General features: G+C 34.6%; 1 long non-coding RNA gene across 1 annotated transcript in view; it reads right to left on the bottom strand.

Annotated features, from left to right (window-relative positions):
• The window catches only part of LOC141561367 (uncharacterized), a 69,345-nt gene that overhangs the window by 34,312 nt on the left and 12,888 nt on the right, over nt 1-22,145 (bottom strand). The window contains exon 2 of the long non-coding RNA XR_012488033.1: nt 5,942-6,033. This is a non-coding gene — a long non-coding RNA (uncharacterized LOC141561367). The remainder of the gene's footprint in view (nt 1-5,941; nt 6,034-22,145) is intronic.

Raw genomic sequence — 22,145 nt, 5'->3', positions numbered from 1 at the left:
CTAAGTAAAGAGAATATGAAAACAAATCAAAAAAGTCTTTTGCCTGAATGTAGGAAACAATGTACAAATAAGTGGATCCCAAGAAGACAGATATGAAGAAGTAGGGATATGAAGGAAGAATTACTCAGAACTAGAAGACAATCAGTAAAAAGACACAGAAAAAGGACAAAGAGACCATGTTAGAGAAGATTGAATGAAACTGTTTTGCTGGACCACAGAGAAGAGGAAAGTAAAGTAGGAAAAGGCCCAAGATATAAGAAAGGGTCAGGTTGTAGAAAGCCTTAAATTTCAGGCCAAAAGATAAAAACAAAAAACAAAAAGCAAAAAACAAAGCAACTTTATATTTTATCTTAGAAGTAATAAGAAGTCACTAAAGTTTATTAAACAAAAAATAATATAGGAAATCACTTTGGCAGCTATTTGGTAGATGAATTGGAAGGGAGATCAATTAAAGGCTTATAGGTTATATTAAAGGTTATAATACTTAATGTGAAAAGTCTTGAGGACTTGAACCAGGTTAATGGCTATGTTACTAGAAAATAGAGAATATGTTTATCAAGACTTCATGAAGGTAGAAAAGATAAGATTGGCAATTGATTGGATATATGGGTGAAATGAAAATTAAAGAAGAGGTAAAGGTTGTTAATTTGAATACTGGCAATGCTATCAATAATACAGAAAAGTTTAGAAGAAGGGAATTTTTATTTGAAAATAAAATAATAACGATGATTTCTCTTTAAAATGGCAACAGCATATAAAGTTTGCAGTGTCAAAAGACCTTTGGAGATATGGATTGAATTTTAGAAAAGAGACAGGGTGATCTATAAAAAAGATAATTAACCTCATGGAAACTAATATCATTAACATAAAAAGAGGTACTAGGGCAAAGATGCCTGTGATACTCAAAGTGCAGGGCTTACCAAAGATGAAAATACATCAGAGAAGAATGTGAAAACATGATCAAATATGTAGGAGGAGAATCAAAAGAGCTTTGTCACAAAAACAAAATATAGAAAATAAGATTAAAAGTGCTAAATACAATAGAGAGGTCAAGAAAAATGAGGATTGAGAAAAGGCCATTGCATTTAGAAATTAAAAAATAATTGGTGATATTGGAGAATGCTGTTTCATAATGAGGTTAGAAAATAAATTTTAATGGGTTTGAAAGAAAATATGAACATATGAGGAAACTGAGGTAGAGATTGTTACCTGCCCATAGTGTCTAAGGCCCAATTATATATATATATATATATATATATATATATATATATATATATATATATATATATATATATATACATATTTTTTATTAATTTCAAACATATACAAAATGAGAAAAGAAAAACAATTCCAGGTACAAAAAAGAAATAGAAGAGTTTTCAACATAAAACAATAATTTCCATTTCTAGAAAATCTATAGAATAAATGCTACACATAAAAGCCAAAGCTTTTTCTTGCTTCCTTCTAGGTTTTCTTTTATTCTCTGTTAATAACTTTTAAATTTTTCCCCCTTTTTCCCCCTAGGACCTATTTTGAACTCAGTACTTCTTGACTCTAGGCCAAATGCTCAATCCACTGTGATATCTAACACAATTAAATCAATTTGGAAAATATCATTTAATAAAAGAACATGGAAAAAAAGTTGAAAGGATTATATACTTGTGTGACTTCAGATATCCTTTTCATTCTCTTTATTATTTATAAGCTTATTCCAATTTCTTTAAGAAGGTGTTTCCCTATTGAACTCAAAGAATGCATATTTATAAATTGGGGGGTAAGTGGATTTTGAAATCTGTGTAGTCTTCAGCTTCTTGGGTGTTGGGAAAGAGAAAGAGATGGCAGAGAAGGGAAATCTATAAGAACATGATATATCTAAACTTACAATATAACTATTCCTCATCTCTTAAGGGATAGAATTAGGCTAAATAATTTCTAAATCCTGATCTCTGAAATTTAACAATTTGTAAATTTTTGAATACTTGAGATTTTGCCAGTATTCATGTGAAGTATTAATTCTAAGTAAATGTATCCTTATAATGTTGAGCATAAAGTAGAAAACAGTGTATTCTGACATTTTCAAAATCTTCAATCCAGAAAGCTTCAGTAGTAGGTGGGCAGATGTTGAATCACACTATTCTTAAGTAAATATATGTTTGCTGCTTGGATTAACAACAACAATATCAAAAATGGACTGAATGCAATTTTAAAGGCCATACATGAAAACAGTTCAGTGGCCTTAAAGACAGAAAATAGCTTCTCAATTGAGCATGTAGTGCCTTGTGAATTTAATGTCATAACTATCTTGATGAAGGGGGATGTATGGAAAATTGAGTGCTATTGTAAACAAAATGTCAATTTACAGTGTAGGAGACAATTTACTAACTATATATGTACAGCAAGAGTTTGGTTTTTGTAAGTTTATCCCAAAGTCTTTAGAAATGTGTTTCCCTACCAAAGCTCAGGAACTATTTTCATAAATCAGGTGTAATTGTATTTTGAGATAGGGAAGATAAGAGGGAAGTACAGGCAGAAAATGTTTCTACACCTATTACTTAATCCATCTATACAATTCATGTATAAAGCATTTTCAATTCATGGAATAAATTGAATGAATCAGCCATCATGCAAGGAAAAAAAAAATGCTACACCCTGCTACTTTAGGCCAAGTGAGAATATACTACAATCGATCATTCAAACATAGACTTTAGACCGTGCGAAAAAATTCCTTGCAATTGAAGTTCACAGGGGAAAAAAAAAAAAAAAAAAAAAAAACTAGGTTATGTGAAGAAAATGGGTAATTCTCTTCTGGGGCCTGTATAAAACAGAGGTGCTAGTTGAGAGCCTAAGAGAGATTCAACCAACTTAAGAAGAAAAAAAAAATCCAGCTTAACTTCTAAAAGAAAAAACAAACAAATATACCAAAAAAACAAAAAAAACAAACAAAAAAAATTAATGGGTGTGTGTGAGAGAGGGGATTATTCTTGGTCTCCTTCTAAGAGATCACTAAATGAGAATTGTGGACTTCAGTCTTCCCAAAAGAACCCTAGCAGTGACCTGTAAAGGGCAGAAACTGAGCAGATGCACTTGGATAACCAAGCACTTAAGGGTAATCACCAATTGGACAATATTCTATTAACATATACTTGGAGAATGGCCCTTCCCACTATTCTGTGCTGGTAGCTCTGTGGGTATGGACAGAGAATCAGGAGAGGAATCAAACAAGCAGGAGACACTTTTTGGCTGTGGAGAGAGAGAAAGAAGGCATGGAGATTTCTATGTTGATTCCTCTGACTGTTATTCCAAAAGACCAAGAATTACAAATCAAGGATTTTTGCTTATCCTGACTCTGGCTGATTCTAAGGTATCCAGAAAGCTAACATGGTCATCACAGTGACCCTTGAATAGTTAATGACAGAGTTTGAAATTTGGAGCCCAGGATATAATAAAGTAGGCATATTTAAGGCTCTGCAAAAACCCAGAAGAAAAGCTATATCATATCTAAGGGAATCCTTTTGAGGATTTTAGCAATAAAACTTCCAGGTACTATGAATTAAACATCTGCCATATTTTTTTTTCTCTAAAGTTGAAATTGCTTTCTCCTGGATTCTATATATACTGATATTCTGAGGTAGAGTATGCCTCAGTTTTTTGGGGAAAATATTTATACAACTATTTTTAGTATGCCTACTACCTTGGTAAATTACCCCCTTTTAAAAAGTGAATTCAGTATGTCTTATAGATTGATACAATCCATTAATCATGAAATAAATTATAATAGTAAGGGCTTGTGATCTATAAAGTCATGTGGAAATGTAGAGGCCATGGAGAAAACTGAGCTTTGCCGGTGGAACTTAGTAGTTCCAGGTCACACATGTTTCACACGAACTAGAAGACACTCAACTTCTCTGTGAAGAACTTTGGAATTAGTTATGAGACATGTAAGACACTGACACAGCTTCTTCAAGCATGGTTTGCTTTCAGCAAAGAGGGTACTATGGTTCTATAAGAAGAGCAGAATTGTAGTAGCTCAAACAAGTAAAAGGTGAAATGCACAAACTGAGGGATATCTTTACTCCAAATGTTCATAAGGACTATTTATGCCCAATTTGTAGTAGAGCTTGCCAAGTTCATATTGACCTGATCAGTCAAATTCAGGCATACTTTACCTTGACCCCAACAGTCATTTTGGTTCTCTTCAAGAATGAAGGACCTAACCAATTAACTGAGGCTATGAAAGGAACAGCACATTAAACATTATTGTGACCATGGGTATTCATATTTGAGTGCTAAAAATTCAGTTGGTATCCTGACAAGCATAAATACATAGAAAAGGAGAATGGGATTGTTAATATAGGGGAAATGTCAATAACTAGAAAAAGTCCTTTTTGCTAATGGGGGAATGTTTTAAGATTCTGAGATGAAAGTATTGAATAGGGATTAACAAACAAAATAAATTAGCAATATCCACCACTTCTATACAAAAGTGCAAAGCATTATCTTGGCAAATCATAGAACAATGATTTTTATAAACAAAAGGAGAGCTGTGGAGATAGTACATGCAGAAAGTATTACATTCATTTCCTCTGTTATTTTTATAAAAGTTTAGGAAACTTTGAGTTGGAAGAGTTATTAGAATCAGCTAAATTGAAATTTATGCTGTTATGAAAAAGAAAACTGAGAACTAGATATTTTAATTTCCTTGTCCATAGTCACATAGATAGTATAAAAGCTGTCAATTGAAACTAGAGTCTGATTCCAAATCCATACATAGATCAGTAATTATTTTCTGGACAAGTAGCATCATCAATAACTTCTATCCAACTAACTATGCAATAGTTGTAATTTCACAGTTGAAATGTTCATGGTGAACATAAAGAAATAAAATTCTTTACTTAGTGAGTCTTGGATCCTTTACTTAAATGCCCTGTCAAGTATTTTTTTAACTGCTATAGATTGATCATTTGAAATAGAAACAAGGGTGATATATGCAATCTTTGATTATTACCAAAACATTAACCCTTATGAAAAGAACCTATTATTTTACATTTCTGTACATAACGGAAAACCACTGGAAAAGAAAAAATAAATTGGTCAGATTCCAAGTATGATGTATATATTTTTGCTTTTCTAAAATAAAAATATTATTTACTTATTCTTAATTCATTTTAATGTTGCATTCCAAATTTTCTACTTCCCTAAAATTCCTCCTCTATCCATTGAGATGGCAAACAATATGATCTCTACCATATATATGAAATCATGCAGAATGTGTTTCCATATTTGTCATATAGTTTTAAAAAAGCAAGGTGTGTGTGTATATATATATATATATATATATATGTATATATATATATATATACATATATATATATATACATATATATGTATATATATATATGTAAATATATATATATACATATACATATATACTTCAATTTTCATTCAGAGTTGAATTGATCACTTCTCTCATTGGAGGTGGATAGTGGTTTTCATCATGAATTTTTTGGTATTGTCTGGTCATTGAATTGATCAGAGTAGCTTTCACAGTTGGTGACTGTGACAATGTTGATATTAATTTATACAGAAATTTTGTTTTTTCTCATGTCATTTTGCTGCATTTCATATAATTTTTCCAAAGGGTTTCTGAAACTATCTGCTCCCCTCTTTTCATTTCTTATACTACAGTAGTATTCCATCGTAATTATATACCACAACTTGTTCAGCCATTCCTCAACTTTACATCTCCTTATTTTCAAATTCTTTGCCTACATAAAATGAGCTGTTATAAATATTTTTGTATATGTAAATCTTTTTTTTTCCTATTTCTGTGATCCTTTTGGAATACATAATTAGTAGTGACAATGGGGATCAAAGCCTATATACAGCTTTACATTTGATTGAGCACAATTCCAAATTATTCTTTAAAATGGTTGGAACGTACTTCCGGCCAAGATGACAGCATGGAGGCAGACAGCTGCTTGAGCTCCGTGTTTTCTCTCAGGACTTACTTCATGACAAGCCTCGGTGTTAATGCTTGACCGGAAAAGAAATACACAAATAATCACCAAGAGACAACATCCTTGAAATTCGCCAGAGAAGGTCTGTGTTTGCTTCGGGGGGGGGGGGGGGGTCGAACAGACTGGGCACAGACTGAGGGCAGGCAGCCAGAGTGAGACAGACAGCTGACACAGCTCTGACCAGAGGGGGGAGGGGTACGATCTCTGCCGTTTCTGAGAAAAGGCTTTTACCCCAGTGTGGATATTACATCTTGACAGCAAGCCAGGAGCAGCAGAGAGGGTGTAAACACCAGAGGTGAAGAATAAAACCCACAGAAAGCTAGCGTCTCTCAAAACCCGGCCACCCCCAACCCCACCTGGATTGACTCATGGCATTCTCAGAGCTTCAGAGTGTGGACGCAGCTCAGCCATCGCTGTTCTGTTAGTGGCTCCTTGCTGTCCTACCCCCAGTCTGAAGAGGAAATCCATTAACACCTTCCAGACCCATCCCCCCCAAAACAGACCAATTGTTTCTCATGTCAATTTGTTTTCTTCCATTCCACTCTTGACAAAATGAACAAAAAATTCAAAAGGGCTCTAATCATAGACAGCTTCTGTATGGAGAGAGAGCAGACTTCAAATACTGAGTAGACTAAAAACAGACTGTCCCCAGAGGAATCCCCTAAGAGGGATATGAGCTGCTCCTCAATACAAAAGAATCTCATAGAGGAAATCAAAAAGGCTCTCACAAGAGAGCTAGAAGAGAAAAGGGAAGCTTGGAAAGAGAGCCTGGAGAAGTCATCCAGAGTGGATAAAGAGATCAAATCACTGAGAAATAAAATTAGTGAATTAGAAAAGGCAAACAACTCCAAGGAAAACAGGATTAGTGAGCTGGATAAATAAATCAGCTCTCTAAAAAATAAAATGGGCTTGGGGGCGGAGCCAAGATGGCAGAGAAGATACACGCGATTTTGTGAGCTCCCTTCTTCCCTCAATACCAATTAGTTAAATCAGCCTCAAAAATAACACTGGACTGATAGAAACCACAAGGACTGGAAGCACGACTTACCAGCTGAAGAGAATCTTGAATTTCAACAGAAAAGGTCAGTTCCCAGGGGAGGAAGAAAAAAGGCCAGCACAGACGTTTGAGTGCTAGCACACTGTGCTGATCCAGCTGGGGAGAACTCTGGGATCAGAGAAGCCACTGAGATAGAAGAATCTGGCACAGACTGATAGCTCTTCTTTGCTTATAAAACAGCAATTCAGAAGAGAAATCAAGCCACTTTAAAATATAAAGCCAGATACTAGAACCACCCAAACCCAGAAGTGACCTAACAGATCTCGGCACTGTGAGTGCGGCAGACTACTTCTGTTGTGGCTTCACCTGGGAGTAGTTAAGAGCTTGAAAATCAGGGATAAGGCCCAAGGCAACATCTAATTCGCATAATGCCTGGCTTGGCTGGAGGCTGTGGAACTGAGCCACAAAAGTCCAAGAGAAGCACAACGTTTGAAACAGAGACAGTAGTTTCTGGGCAGACACTTCCAGTTTGAGCACAGGGGCTTTTCACATCAGCTGCTGACATACATACCCCACGGGACACATTGGCTGGGTTTGTGTGACCTTTACTGTTCAGTCTTAAACCTCAGGGAAGTCTCTAGGACATACTGGGCAACCCTCATAGCGCTGCTGCACTAATCACCCTTGAGGCACTTCCAGGGAGGGGAAGGGGAACTGTCTCCCAGAGCTCTCTCTTAGCTCAGGCACAGGAGCCGCAGCATCCATCTGGTCTGGGAGGAAGCTGGTAAAGAAATAAATAAATAATTTCTTACCCCAAGGACAGACACCAAAAGATTTTTTAAATATGAGTACAAAGCAAAAAAGAACTATTGATTCTTTCTACACAGAGAAAAAGATGGTATCCAACCCTGAGGAAGTTAATAGCAGAAAGTCTACAGATAACAGCCTAAAGGGCAACGTTACCTGCTCCCCATCACATAACTCTCTCCTAGAAGAGACTATTAAAAATTTAAGAGCGTTTGAAGAAAAATGTGGCAAGGAAAAAGAAGCTATGATAGAGAATAAAAACGTTCTGTAATTTGAGTTGGAAAAAATAAAGAATTCACAGGAGATGCAGGGAAACAAAATTTGTGAATTAGAAAAGGTTAAAAAATCACAGGAAAGTAGGATTTCTGAAATGGAAAAGATAAAAAATTCTCAAAAAAGTTGGATTTCTGAATTGGAAAAAATAAAAAAGTCTCAAGAAAATAGAATTTCTGAATTGGGAAAAGAAAATAACTCTCTAAAAAAATAGGGAAATGAAAAAAATTCAATAGAGCAAAATAATTCATTTAAAAACTCAATTGGGCATATACAAAAAGAACTAAAAAAATGTGAAGGAAGAAATAACTCCTTAAAAATCAGAACGGAACAAATAGAAATGAATGATTCATTGAGAACCCAAAAATCAGTCAAACAACAACAACAAAAAAAATGAAAAGCTGGAGAATAACGTCAAATACTTACTGGGAAAATCTATGGACCTGGAACATAGATCTAGGAGAGATAATCTGAGGATCATTGGACTTACCGAAAACTATGACCAAAAAAAGAGCCTAGATTCTATTTTACAGGAAATCATCAAAGAGAACTGTCCAGAGATAATAGAAATAGAAGGGAAAATAGGTGTGGAAAGAATTCATCAAACTCCTTCTGAAAAAGAACCTAAAAAAAAAAAAAAAAAAACCCACGGAATATTGTAGCTAAGCTGCAGAATTACCACACAAACGAAAGAATATTCCAAGCAGCTAGAAAAAATCAATTCAAATATCAAGGTGACCCAATAAGGATCACTCAAGATCTGGCTGCCTCCAATTAAAAGATCCAAGGGCCTGGAACCTGATATTCTAAAAGACAAAAGATCAAGGATTGCAACCAAGAATAAACTACCCAGCTAACTTTAGCATTTTTTTTCCATGGAAGAAGATGGTCATTCAATGAAATAGAGGAATTCCATATGTTTCTAAGAAAAAAACAGACTTAAACAAAAAATTTGATCTACATCCATAAGACTGAAGAGAAACAGAAAAAGGTACACAGCACCCTTGAGAACTGTATCTCTGTTGTGGATATATAGAAAGTCCGCATGGATAATTTGATTTTACTGATATAAAAAAGGGGGGAGTAATAAAGGGAAGGGGGTAGTATCAGAAAAAGGGGAAGGAGTGATAAAAAAAGGGAAACTACATCACAGGAAGAGGCATAGGAAATAGACCATATCAGAGGGAATTTAGAGAGGGGGAGAAACATTGTGTGAATCTTACTGTCATCAGAAGAGGCTCAAAGAGTAAATAATTGACATATCTTTTTCAGAGAATTCTTTCTCACCTCATTAAAAGGGGGGAGAGGAAAATGGAAAAGGAAAAGGGGAATAAGGGAAGGGATTTGGAAGGAGGGGTGAGGGATACTAAAAAAGGGGAGGGCTGCGGATCACAAGTGGGGTCTATAAATTAAATATTGGGGAAGGGGTTCAGGGGGGTCATAATATGGGGATAATATGATGGCAGGGAATACAGAATTAGTAATTTTAACTGTAAATGTGAATGGGATGAATGCTCCCATCAAATGGAGACAGATAGCAGACTGGATCAAAAGTCAGAACCCTACAATATGTTGTTTACAGGAAACACAGTTAAAGCAGGGAGATACATACAAAGTAAAGGTAAAAGGTTGGAGCAGAATCCATTATGCTTCAGGTAAAGCCAAAAAAGCAGGGGTAGCCATCCTTATCTCAGATCAAGCAAAAGCAGAACTTGATCTAATTAAAAGAGATAAGGAAGGAAACTATATACTGCTAAAACGTAGCATAAACAATGAAGCCATATCAATACTAAACATATATGCACCAAGTGGTATAGCATCTACCTTTCTAAAGGAAAAGTTAAAAGAATTCCAAGAAGAAATAGACAATAAAACTGTAATAGTGGGAGATCTCAACCTTGCACTCTCAGATTTAGACAAATCAAACCACAAATCAAATAAGATAGAAATTTAAAAAGTAAATAGAACATTAGAAAAACTAGGTATGATTGACCTTTGGAGAAAACTGAATGGCGATAGAAAAGAATATACTTTCTTCTCAGCAGTTCATGGTTCCTATACAAAAATTGACCATATATTAGGACATAAAGATCTTAAAATTAAATGTAGGAGGGCAGAAATAACAAATGCCTTCTTCTCAGATCACAATGCAATAAAAGCTACATTCAGTAAGAAGTTAGGGGTAAATAGACCAAAAAGTAATTGGAAACTGAATAATCTCATCTTAAAGAATGGGTGAAACAGCAAATTATAGAAACAATTAATAATTTCACCCAAGATAATGACAATGATGAGACATCATACAAAATCTGTGGGATGCAGCTAAAGTGGTAATAAGGGGAAATTTTATATCTTTAGAGGCTTATTTGAACAAAATAGAGAAAGAGAAGATTGACAAATTGGACGTGCAAGTTAAAAAGCTAGAAAAAGATCAAATTAAAGACCCCCAACCAAAAGTCAAACTTCAAATACAAAAATTAAAAGGAGAAATCAACAATATTGAAAGAAAAAAAAACCTATTGAATTAATAAATAAAACCAAGAGTTGGTTTTATGTAAAAGCCAATAAAATAGATAAACCTTTGGTAAATCTGATCAGAAAAAGGAAAGAGGAAAATCAAATTGTTAGTCTTACAAATGAAAAGGGGGATTTTTCCTCCAATGAAGAGGAAATTACAGAACTAATAAGGAGTTACTTTGCCCAACTTTATGCCAATAAATTTGATAATTTAAGTGAAATGCATGACTTTCTCCATAAATATAGGCTTCCTAGATTAACAGAGGAGAAGATAAATTGCTTAAATAGTTCCATTTCAGAAAAAGAAATAGAACAAGCTATTAATCAACTCCCCAGGAAAATAATCCCAAGGATTAGATGGACTTACATGTGAGTTATACCAAAGATTTAAAGAACAATTAGCCCCAATGCTATATAAACTACTTCGCTCCTTTTATGAAACAGACATGGTACTGATATCTAAACCAGGTCAATTGGAAACTGAGAAAGAAAAAATATAGACCAATTTCCTTAATGAATATTGATGCTAAAATCTTAAATAAGATATTAGCAAATAGACTTCAGGGCTGATTTATTATTAGGAAAACTATTAGTATCATTGACCATATTAATAATCAAATTAATAAAAACTATATCATGATTTCAATAGATGTAGAAAAAGCATTTGATAAAATCCAACATCCATTCCTACTAAAAACGCTTGAGAGTATAGGAATAAATAGACTATTCCTTAGAATAATTAGGAGCATATATTTAAGACCGTCAGTAAGCATAATGTGCAATAGAAATAAACTGCAAATTTTCCCTGTAAGATCAGGAGTGAAACAAGGTGGCCCACTATCACCATTACTATTCAATATAGTACTAGAAACTCTAGCCTTGGCAATAAGAGCCGAGAAAGAGATTCAAGGAATTAGAGTAGGAAATGAGGAAATCAAACTATCACTCTTTGCAGATGACATGATGGTATACTTAGAGAACCCCAAAGACTCTACTAAAAAGCTATTAGAAATAATTCAGAATTTTAGCAAAGTTGCAGGATACAAAATAAATCCACATAAATCCTCAGCATTTTTATATATCACCAACAAAATGCAACAGCAAGAGATACAAGGAGAAATTCCATTCCAAACAAATGTTGAGAGTATAAAATATTTGGGAATCCATCTACCAAAGAATAGTCAGGAATTATATGAGCAAAATTACAAAAAACTTGCCACAAAAATAAAGTCAGATTTAAATAATTGGAAAGACATTCAGTGCTCTTGGATAGGCCGAGTGAATATAATTAAGATGACAATACTCCCTAAACTAATCTATTTATTTAGTGCTATACCAATCAGACTTCCAAGAAACTATTTTAATGACCTAGAAAAAATAACAACACAATTCATATGGAACAACAAAAGGTTGATAATTTCAAGGGAAGTAATGAAAAAAAAAATAAATGAAGGTAGTCTATCTGTACCTGATCTAGAACTGTATTATAAAGCAACAGTCACCAAAACGATTTAGTATTGGCTAAGAAATAGACTAGTTGATCAGTGGCATAGGTTAGGTTCACAAGGCAAGATAGTGAATAAAAATAGAAATCTAGTGTTTGACAAACCAAAAGATCCCAAATTTTGGGATAAGAATTCATTATTTGACAAAAACTGCTGCGAAAACTGAAAATTAGTATGGCAGAAGCTAGGCATGGACCCACATTTAACACCACATACTAAGATCAAAATGGGTCTAAGATTTAGGCATAAAGAACGAAATCATAAATAAATTGGAGGAACATGGGATGGTTTACCTCTCAGACTTGTGGAGGAGGAAGGAGTTCTTGTCCAAGGGAGAACTAGAGATCATTATTGATCACAAAATAGAAAATTTTGATTACGCCAAATTAAAAAGTTTCTGCACAAACAAAACTAATGCAAACAAGATTAGAAGGGAAGTAACAAATTGGGAAAACATTTTTACAGTTAAAGGTTCTGATAAAGGCCTCATGTCCAAAATATACAGAGAATTGACTTTTATTTATAAGAAATCAAGCCATTCTCCAATTGATAAATGGTCAAAGGATATGAACAGTTTTCAGATGATAAAATTAAAACTATTTCCACTCATATCAAAGAGTGTTCCAAATCACTATTGATCAGAGAAATGCAAATTAAGACAACTCTGAGATACCACTATACACCTGTCAGATTGGCTAAGATGAAAGGACAAATAACGAGGAATGTTGGAGGGGTTGTGGGAAAACTGGGACACTGATGTATTGTTGGTGGAGTTGTGAAAGAATCCAACCATTCTGGAGAGCAATCTGGAATTATGCCCAAAAAGTTATCAAACTGTGCTAGTCTTTGATCCAGCAGTGCTACTACTGGGCTTATATCCCAAGGAAATACTAAAAAAGGGAAAGGGGCCTGTATTTGCCAAAATGTTTGTGGCAGCCCTTTTTTTAGTGGCTAGAAACTGGAAAATGAATGGATGTCCATCAATTGGAGAATGCTTGGGTAAATTATGGTATCTGAATGTTATGGAATATTATTGTTCTGTAAGAAATGACCAACTGGAGGAATACAGAGAGGCTTGGAAAGACTTACATGAACTGATGCTGAGTGAAACGAGCAGAACTAGGGTATTATTATGCACTTCAACAATGATACTGTATGAGGATGTATTCTGATAGAAGTGGATATCTTCAACATAGAGAAGAGCTAATCCAATTCCAATTTATCAGTGATGGACAGAATCAGCTATATCCAGAAAAGGAACACTGGGAAATGAGTGTAAACTGTGAGCATTGTTTTTTTTTTGTTTTTGTTTTTGTTTTTTGTTTTGTTTTGTTTACTTTTGTTTCTCTTCCCAGATTATTTTTACCTTGCGAATACAATCCTTCCTTTGCAACAACAACAACAAAATTCGGTTCTGCATATATATATTGTACCTAGGATATACTATAAGATATTTAATATGCATGGGAAGGGGGTGGAGGGAAGGAGGGGAAAAACTCGGAACAGAAGAGAGTACAAGGGATAATGTTGTAAAAAAAAATTTCCTATACATAGGTATTGTCAAAGAAAATGTTATAATTATAAAAATTAATAAAAAACAAAAACAAAGAGAGAGGGGGGGGGAGGGAGGGAGAGAGAGAGAGAGAGAGAGAGAGAGAGAGAGAGAGAGAGAGAGAGAGAGAGAGAGAGCAGGTATTAAACATTTACCAGCCAAAAAAAAAAGTGCTTGGAACAGTAAGGTGTAGTGTCTTTTGATGATTCTTTGCTTGATACAAAGCATGAATAATTCTGTTGGAGAATGTGACTTCTCTGCTTTCAAGAATGAAGAAAATATCTTCTCAAAGGGTTTAGAGAAATATGGAGAATATAGTAGCAACTTATTTTCTTTACATTGCTTCTTGCCAGCTTCCCTGCTATAGTTTCTTGGGGGCATAAACACTTCAGTTGTATGCAGAACAAATCTCTCAGAGAGTGGGTGAGACCATATGAGTTACCCAAAGCTTATAATATACTTACCAGATGTGTTTCAAAATGGAGAAGAGGACACCTGCATCTAGGGAAACTAAATGCCACTACATTCTTTCTGTATATCATTTCCTCCTTAATTAAATATTCAGTGACTTGCAGTATTTCATTTTTTTCCTTTTTTTATTGAACCTGAACTAAGATGCCACTACTTTTACAACTGCACCTACAACAACAGTGACCGAAAATTATCTGGGAAAGGTACATCTAAGAGATCATTCCCTATCTATCTTTGAAATCATAGTGAAAAAGTAGCTCTTCAAGGCTGATTGAATATTTCAGTAATATATCTTCTCTAAAAACACAGATTCCAAAAGAGTAGCAGTAAAAGCTAGAGTCTACTTTGACTCTTCTGCTTGCCATTTAAAGCCTTTCTTAATTTCATTCCAGTACTCTTTCTAGGCCTAATTTTGTATTACTCTCTCTATCTATTCTATGCTATCACAGCCAAATTATAAATACATGTTGTCTCCTGTATGTAATATTCTAGGTTTCACTCATGTCTCTCTTTTTTTGCAGTTTGTCCTGGATATGTCTCCTTCCTCATTTTTGCTTATGGAAATTTTTAGTTTTCTTGAAAATTTAGTTAAGTGATAACATTACGACCTTTTCTTTACACCTCTATTCAAGTTATTAAAGCTTTCATCCCATCCCTCCACCCTACTTTTATCCCCCCCTCATGAAAATGTTAATATATAATTTTATATATATTATATTTTTCATATATATATATATATATATATATATATATATATATATATATATATACACATTTTCTCCTAAAATGTAGATATTTTGTAGGCAGGAACTGTTTTTATATAGTTATTTTATTTTTATTTTTGTGTTGTTCTTGCTGATGTTCATTTCTCTAGCACCTGGCATAGTGTTTGGCATGAAGCAGATAATCAGTATGTACTTAATTTATTTAAATACATAATAAGACATAGAGCAGACAGTAATATTGAGATCTCACTTGATATCTTCATACTGAATTAGTAAAAGGCCAGTCCTATTTGCTAAGTAACAAATACGAAAACAGTGGGGGGAAAAGATAAAATCTTGTTGTTGACTGTTATTAAAAAGAGATTAAATATAGAATAAATATAATCTGACATATAACACAGAAAAGAAAAATGAAGGAATAAAATAAAGGCATTAATAAGATATTTACTATTTATGAAAACATCATGCCATTGAATTAAGGCACTTATTGGAGTGATAATAACAGCAAGATAGTTATTCTTCTCCACAGCATGTCATCTAAATACAAATGATACAAAATTAGGGATTGATTCTCTGTGTGTGTATGTATGTATCTTTATTCATACACAGACATATATAATCAAGATGAATTTTGAGAGGCTAATAGACATTTAATATATGAGCCATGATTGTATAATAAATAAATTATGTGGAAATGAAATTTCATAATTCCATTAAATCTTTTATTTTTAAAGTTTTTATGTCAGAAAACTTTGTTCTTGTTGTTGTTGTTGTCATCATTAGTTCCAAGTTCACAAATAATTATTAAGTATCCATTACATGCCAGGTACTACCCTAACTATGGGTTGTCATATCCCAAACATCTACCAAAGAAAGGAATTACTTATGGGTAGAATAATAGAGTGGAAAATTAAGTCCTCCATGTTCTAATTACTTTTAGAAATTTAAACTAATTTGAAAGTAACTTGCAGCTGGATTAAAACTCCTTTCTCTTTAAGAAATTTGTCCCATTTATCTATGCATTAATCTATTAATTATGCATTGCTAGTTTGGGTTTATATAAAATCAAATGAAAGGAAAGGATTAGGGAAGTCCAGGGGGAAGAAAGACTATACTTCTCTTATTAGCTGAATATTCCCCATTTATTATATTGTATTCACTATCCTTCACCATCGTAGTCATATTCAAATGTTTCATTGTCATCTGAAAATATGCCTTAAAAAACTCTATATTCCAGATGTTATCTGACTAGCAAAGATTACAGTGGAAATATTATATCTTGTGATGCAATCATTGTTCTTTAGCAGCCATATCAGGAAAATCAAGAGGAAGCATAGTTTGATGTTTAAAAAATTGGCATCTAAACATAAATACCTAGGCTCCAGTCTCAGCTCTGAAACATCCTGGTTAGACAGCTCTGAGAAAGTCATTAAACTCTTAGCACCTTTCAGGTAACTCTAAAATTGAGTTGCAAAGCAGTATAATATTGGAAGGGGAGTATTCAGCAATAGTTTCCCAGACCAGGGAAATTTCCAGTAGAATCAAAACCAAAATCTTCTAGATCAGAGACAAGCATGATGCCTAATGAAGTTTTATAAATGCTTACTAGTTGTGTAATACTAAACAAAATCACTTAAACTCTTATAGCTTTTACTTTCTCAACTGTAAAATGGGGATAATAATAGTACTTCCTTCCCAGAGTTATTTTGAGGTTAAAATAAGGTAATATTTGTATAATTCTTATAAAAGGATCTGGACCATATTGTACACTATATTAAAATTAATGTTTCCTTCCTTTCTACCTCATGTTGAGATTGCAATCATGAAAATTACCTGGTGAATTATCATTATAAAGAGAATCTGGCTTTATGTTCCCTTTAAGATAAACAAAAGATAAATATTCCCCTTACATGGTATAAGAGAAATATGATTTTATTTGTAGTCAGGGGGATCTAGGTTTAAATCTTGTTTCTATTGGTGGTATATCATTGAATCTCATTGACTCTTAGTTATTAATCCTGGCAAATATATGTATATATATATATATATATATATATATATATATATATATATGTGTGTGTGTGTGTGTGTGTGTGTGTGTGTGTGTGTGTGTGTGTATACACATGTTTGTATATGTCTATCTTGGGAAGTCATTTAATCTTTGAAAGTCACTTTTTTCTATGTAATGTAAATAATTATGCCTGTCCTCCTTTTCTGTAAATTTCAAGTAAAATAAATATTTTAAAATCATAATAATTCAAGCTTCTCATCAGAGTTAGCATGCCTCCACTGATATGGGTAGTAATCCTTCTATAATATCAGAAATGGTTTTTGAAAATCATCATGATTAAAAATGTGTATCACAAAAAATGTCAACTTGATAATGAGCTCACCCAAACTCAGTCAAACAGTCCATCACCAAACCTGAACTCTTAGCTTTTCCAGCATGGCGTAGGATCAGGAAATGTTTTTCCCTTATATAGTCATTGAGGAGTAACTATCACGTAGACATTATAGAAGGAGTACTTCAATGAAGATACTTATATCTTAACTTCACATCTAACATAGCATTTCAGTGGTTTTTTATTATATTCAGGTAAATAATTTATTATTATTAATATTATACCACCATTATTATTCTGATAATTATATTATAACTTGCCATTGCTATTATACATAAACTAATCTCCTTCAAAGTTTTCTAAGGCTACTAGTTAAGAAGCTATTAGTGTAGATTATCTTGTGAAAATCCCCTTCAGGGAGTCTTCTACACATCATCAGTTTCCTATACATCATCATATAGACCAAGTCTTCCATGCAAATGGTCTAAAATCAGAATTTATATGTATCCCAACTTTAATAAGTTATCTGGTACACAAACTTTATAAACAAATTAAATTATTTCCTCATTAATAAAGCATAACTATCATATAGTTCTTTGATTCTTTCAAATAAATTTTTATTCCATGACTAAAAATATGCATTAAACTGTTTAGTATATGCTATATGCTGACAAAAACAAAACAAAAACAAACAAACAAAACATGTTTAAGGGATAATCTTCATTCAATGAGTATATGATCAAACAGGAGAAAAATTTATCTAAAATTGAACATGTTAAGTAATGAAATCCCTTTTAAGTGCTTATTATAGGAAGAAACTCTGGAGTAAGTACCACAGTGGATGGAAAGATTTATGTGGCATGCACTCTCTCCTGAAATCACTGGGATTTACAACATATATAAAATTAATTATACTATATAATGGATCACCTGAATAAGAAAAGCCAAAAGTGCTATATGAGATCTGAGAAGAGAAAGAAGATTCCCAAGCAGGAAGAGGGAGTGAGAAATCAGAAAAAGCAAAACAAAACAAAACAAAACAAAAAACAAAAAAAAAAAAAAAAAAAAAAAAAAAAAACTTCATGGACATGAGGCATTAAATGCAGATTGGATCTGAACAGCAGGTAGGACTGAGGGGAAAAGGGTATTCAAAGGAATAAAAGTGAAAGATGACAAAATATGCAGACATTGGGAGGAAAGATAGATATTCCACTTTGAACAAAGGCATCATTCAGAAAAATAGTGTGATAAAAATACTGCAAAGACCAAACCATGATTAATTTAGGTTTAGGGATAGGAGATGATTTTGATTTATATGCCAAGGAATTTGAATTATATTAAGTAAACAATGAAGAGTTAGGAAAATATTTAAGCAAAGAAGTTCCATTATCCAAAAAGGTGTCAAAGAATACCAAAAGATAATCTGAAAATAGAATGAATGATTGATTTCAACAAGTAGAGATAATTTGCAAAATCATATAAACATTCACAGATTATTTCTTACTGAGATAGGGATGAGTAGATAGGAAAAGTTTCATATGGGTAAGATTCTTTTTCATAGATATGGGAAATAGAGTTAAAATATGGGCAGGGGGCAGAAAGACACAGAAAAAAAAATACTGGCTCAGGTCAGAGAAAATGGTTTCAAAAAATATTTCTGATAATTACTAATTATGCAACCTTGGAAAAGAGGTATAAATCTATGCTGTATGTTTTTTTTTTGTTTGTTTGTTTGTTTGTTTGTTTTGTTTTTGGTTTTTTAAAGAAATTATGGACACTGAGAAGGGTGTGAGAACCTAAAGTAAGGAAAATGAATCATCGTGAGATCCAAACTAGTCTTAAAAATTTACTAACTGGCAGAATTTACTAAGATGGCAGAAAAGGCACACACTCTTTAAGCTCCTCTCATGCCTTCACTACCAATCTTTAAATTTAGTCTCAAAAATAGAACTTGACTGGTGAAATTCATTAAAATTAAAGGTGCAACAATTTACCAGCTGAAGATAATCTGGAAGACCGCCAGAGCAGGTTTGTCCTGAGGGGCGGGAACAGACCAGCAGCAGGCAGGGAGAGAGGAAAGTCTGGCATCTTGATTGGACCATGGACAGGGGTAGTCTCTGTGGCTAGAAGAGCAGTGGAAATGACCCTACTACAGGCTGACTGCTTTGCCTTGTAAAGCAAGAGACCATCACAGATATATTAGAATCTGAGGTACAGGTACTCTACTGTAAAAACTCCAGAACCTAACAGGATCTGGCTGTATCCCCCTCCCCCCAAACCATGAGTGACTCAACATAGACCATTGTAACTGTGCAGCTGCACACCAAAGCAGGCCAGAACAGCTGCAAATCTAAATGGTAGGTGGGTGCAGCCCAGGGCAGCCTCTAATATGCACAGTGGGGGGCTCAGCCTGGGTCAACAGAACTTCCACAATGCAACTGTGCTTCCGAGTAGTGACACTATCAGTCAGAGCAAGGCTATTCAGCTGGTCAGCTGCTAATACTCACAGCCCCACAGCCTGCTTTGAACTGGGGTAGTGACACATTCACTGCTCAGACTCTTGCCTCAGGGCAGTCATTAATTCACATATTGCTTAGCAGAGCATATCCAGCAGGTGGGCCATGCAGACCTGAGTCACTTCAATTGGGGAACTATTTCCCAGAGCACTCCCATACCTGGTCAATCTTTGTAGCTAGTTGACAGACTGTCCATACACCTGTTCTGCAGAGGAAGCTAGTAACCTCTTGGCCCTGAAGACAAATTCTAAAGGCTTTTTAAAAAATGAGTAAAGAATTTAAAAGGATTGATAGCTTCTATACAGAAAGAGAGCAGGTTTTCAACCCTGAGGAGACTAATAGCAGACAGTCTCTAGACAACTGTTAGTTCCCAACTCAAAAGGCTCTCCTAGAAGAGACAATTAAAAATCTGAAAAGAGAGCTAGAAGAAAAATGGGGGAAGGAAAGAGAAGCTATGTAAGAGAGTAATAACTTTCTCAAAGATGAATTGGAATAGGTAAAAAACTCCCAGGAAAGTAGGATTTGTGAATTAGAAGAGAAAATAGCTCACTTTAAAAAAAAAAAAAAAGAAAGAAAGAAAAAAAGAAAATTAGTGAAATGGAAAAAAACAATTCCATAGAACAAAAGAACTCACTTAAAAACTCAATTGGGGGGCGGAGCCAAGATGGAGGAGAAGAAACACACGACTCTGTGAACGTCCTCACTCCCTCACAAACAATTAGATAAATTAAGCCTCAAAATAAGCCCAGGACTGATAGATACCACAAGGACTGGAAGCGCGACTTACCAGCTGAAGAGAATCTGGAGTTTCAACAGAAAAGGTCAGTTCCCAGGGGAGGAAGAAGAGAGGCCAGCACAGACGGCTGGGTGCTAACATACTGCACCAATTGCGCTGGGAAGGGCTCTGGGATCAGAGAAGCCGCTGAGATACAAAATCTGGCACAGGCTGTTAGCTCTTCTCTGCTTATTATATAGCAGTTCAGAAGAGAAAGCTGAAATACCTTAAAAATTCAGATAGATTAGATTTTCCCCGGATCCTGGAGGTGACTCAGCAGATCTCGGCACCAGGGGGCGTGGCCTCAGCTACCTCCTGAGACTAGTTAAGAGATTGACAAGTGGGCGGATACGGCCCAGAGCAACACACACTGCCTAGTTTAGCTAGAGGGAGTGGAACTCAGCTCCAGGAAATCCCAGAGAAGCGGAACCTTTGAACTAGGGACCGCGGTTTCTGGCAGACACTTCCAGTGTGAGTGCAGGGGCTTTTCACATCACCTGCTGCAGACATCCACTCCCCACCCGGACACATAGGCTGGGCTTTGTGCTGTCTTTACTATTCTACGCCCTCGGGGCACAGCAGTGCTAATCACCTGTGAGGCACTTCCAGGGAGGGGGTGGGGAACTCTCTCCCAGAGCTCTATCTTAGCTCAGGCGCTAGAACGGCTGCATCCATCCAGTCTGGGAGGAAGCTGATAAAGAAGTAAATAAATAATTTCCTACCCCAGGGACAAACCCCAAAAGATTTTTAAAATATGAACAAAAAAGCCAGAAAAAACATAGATTCCTTCTATACAGAGAAAGAGCGGGTATCCAACCCCAAGGAAGTTAACAGCAGAGAGACAGCAGATAACAGCCTAAAGGGGAATGATTCCTGCCCCCCATCACATAACTCTCTCCTAGAAGAGACTCTTAAAAAATTAAGGGAGTTTGAAGAAAAATGGGGAAAGGAAAGGGAAGCTATGATAGAGAATAACAACGTCCTGAAATTGGAGTTGGAAAAAATAAAGAATTCACAGGAGATGCAGGGAAACAAAATTTGTGAATTAGAAAAGGTTAAAAAACACAGGAAAGTAGGATTTCTGAATTGGAAAAGATAAAAAACTCTCAAGAAAATAGAATTTCTGAATTGGAAAAAGAAAATAATTCTCAAAAAAAAATTAGGGAAATGGAAAAAAATTCAATAGAGCAAAATAATTCATTTAAAAATGAAATTGGGCATTTACAAAAAGAACTAAAACTGTGAAAGAAGAAAATAACTCCTTAAAAGTCAGGATGGAACAAATAGAAATGAATGATTCACAGAGAACCCAAGAATCAGTCAAACGAAACAAAAAAAATGAGAAGCTGGAAAACAACGTCAAATACTTACTGGGAAAATCTATAGACTTGGAAAATAGATCTAGGAGAGATAATCTGCGGATTATTGGACTTCCAGAAAACTATGACCAAAAAAAGAGCCTAGATTCTATTTTACAGGAAATTATCAAAGAGAACTGTCCAGAGATAATAGAAACAGAAGGGAAAGTAGATGTGGAAAGAATTCATCGAACTCCTTCTGAAATAGACCCTAAAAAAAGAACACCACGGAATATAGTGGCTAAGATGCAGAATTACCACACAAAGGAGAAAATCCTGCAAGCAGCTAG

This window comes from Sminthopsis crassicaudata, chromosome 3 (genome assembly GCF_048593235.1).
Source record: "Sminthopsis crassicaudata isolate SCR6 chromosome 3, ASM4859323v1, whole genome shotgun sequence".
NCBI classification, from domain to species: domain Eukaryota; kingdom Metazoa; phylum Chordata; class Mammalia; order Dasyuromorphia; family Dasyuridae; genus Sminthopsis; species Sminthopsis crassicaudata.
Note: the sequence above shows the minus strand (reverse complement) of the source record. Positions and strands in the feature narration are given on the sequence as shown.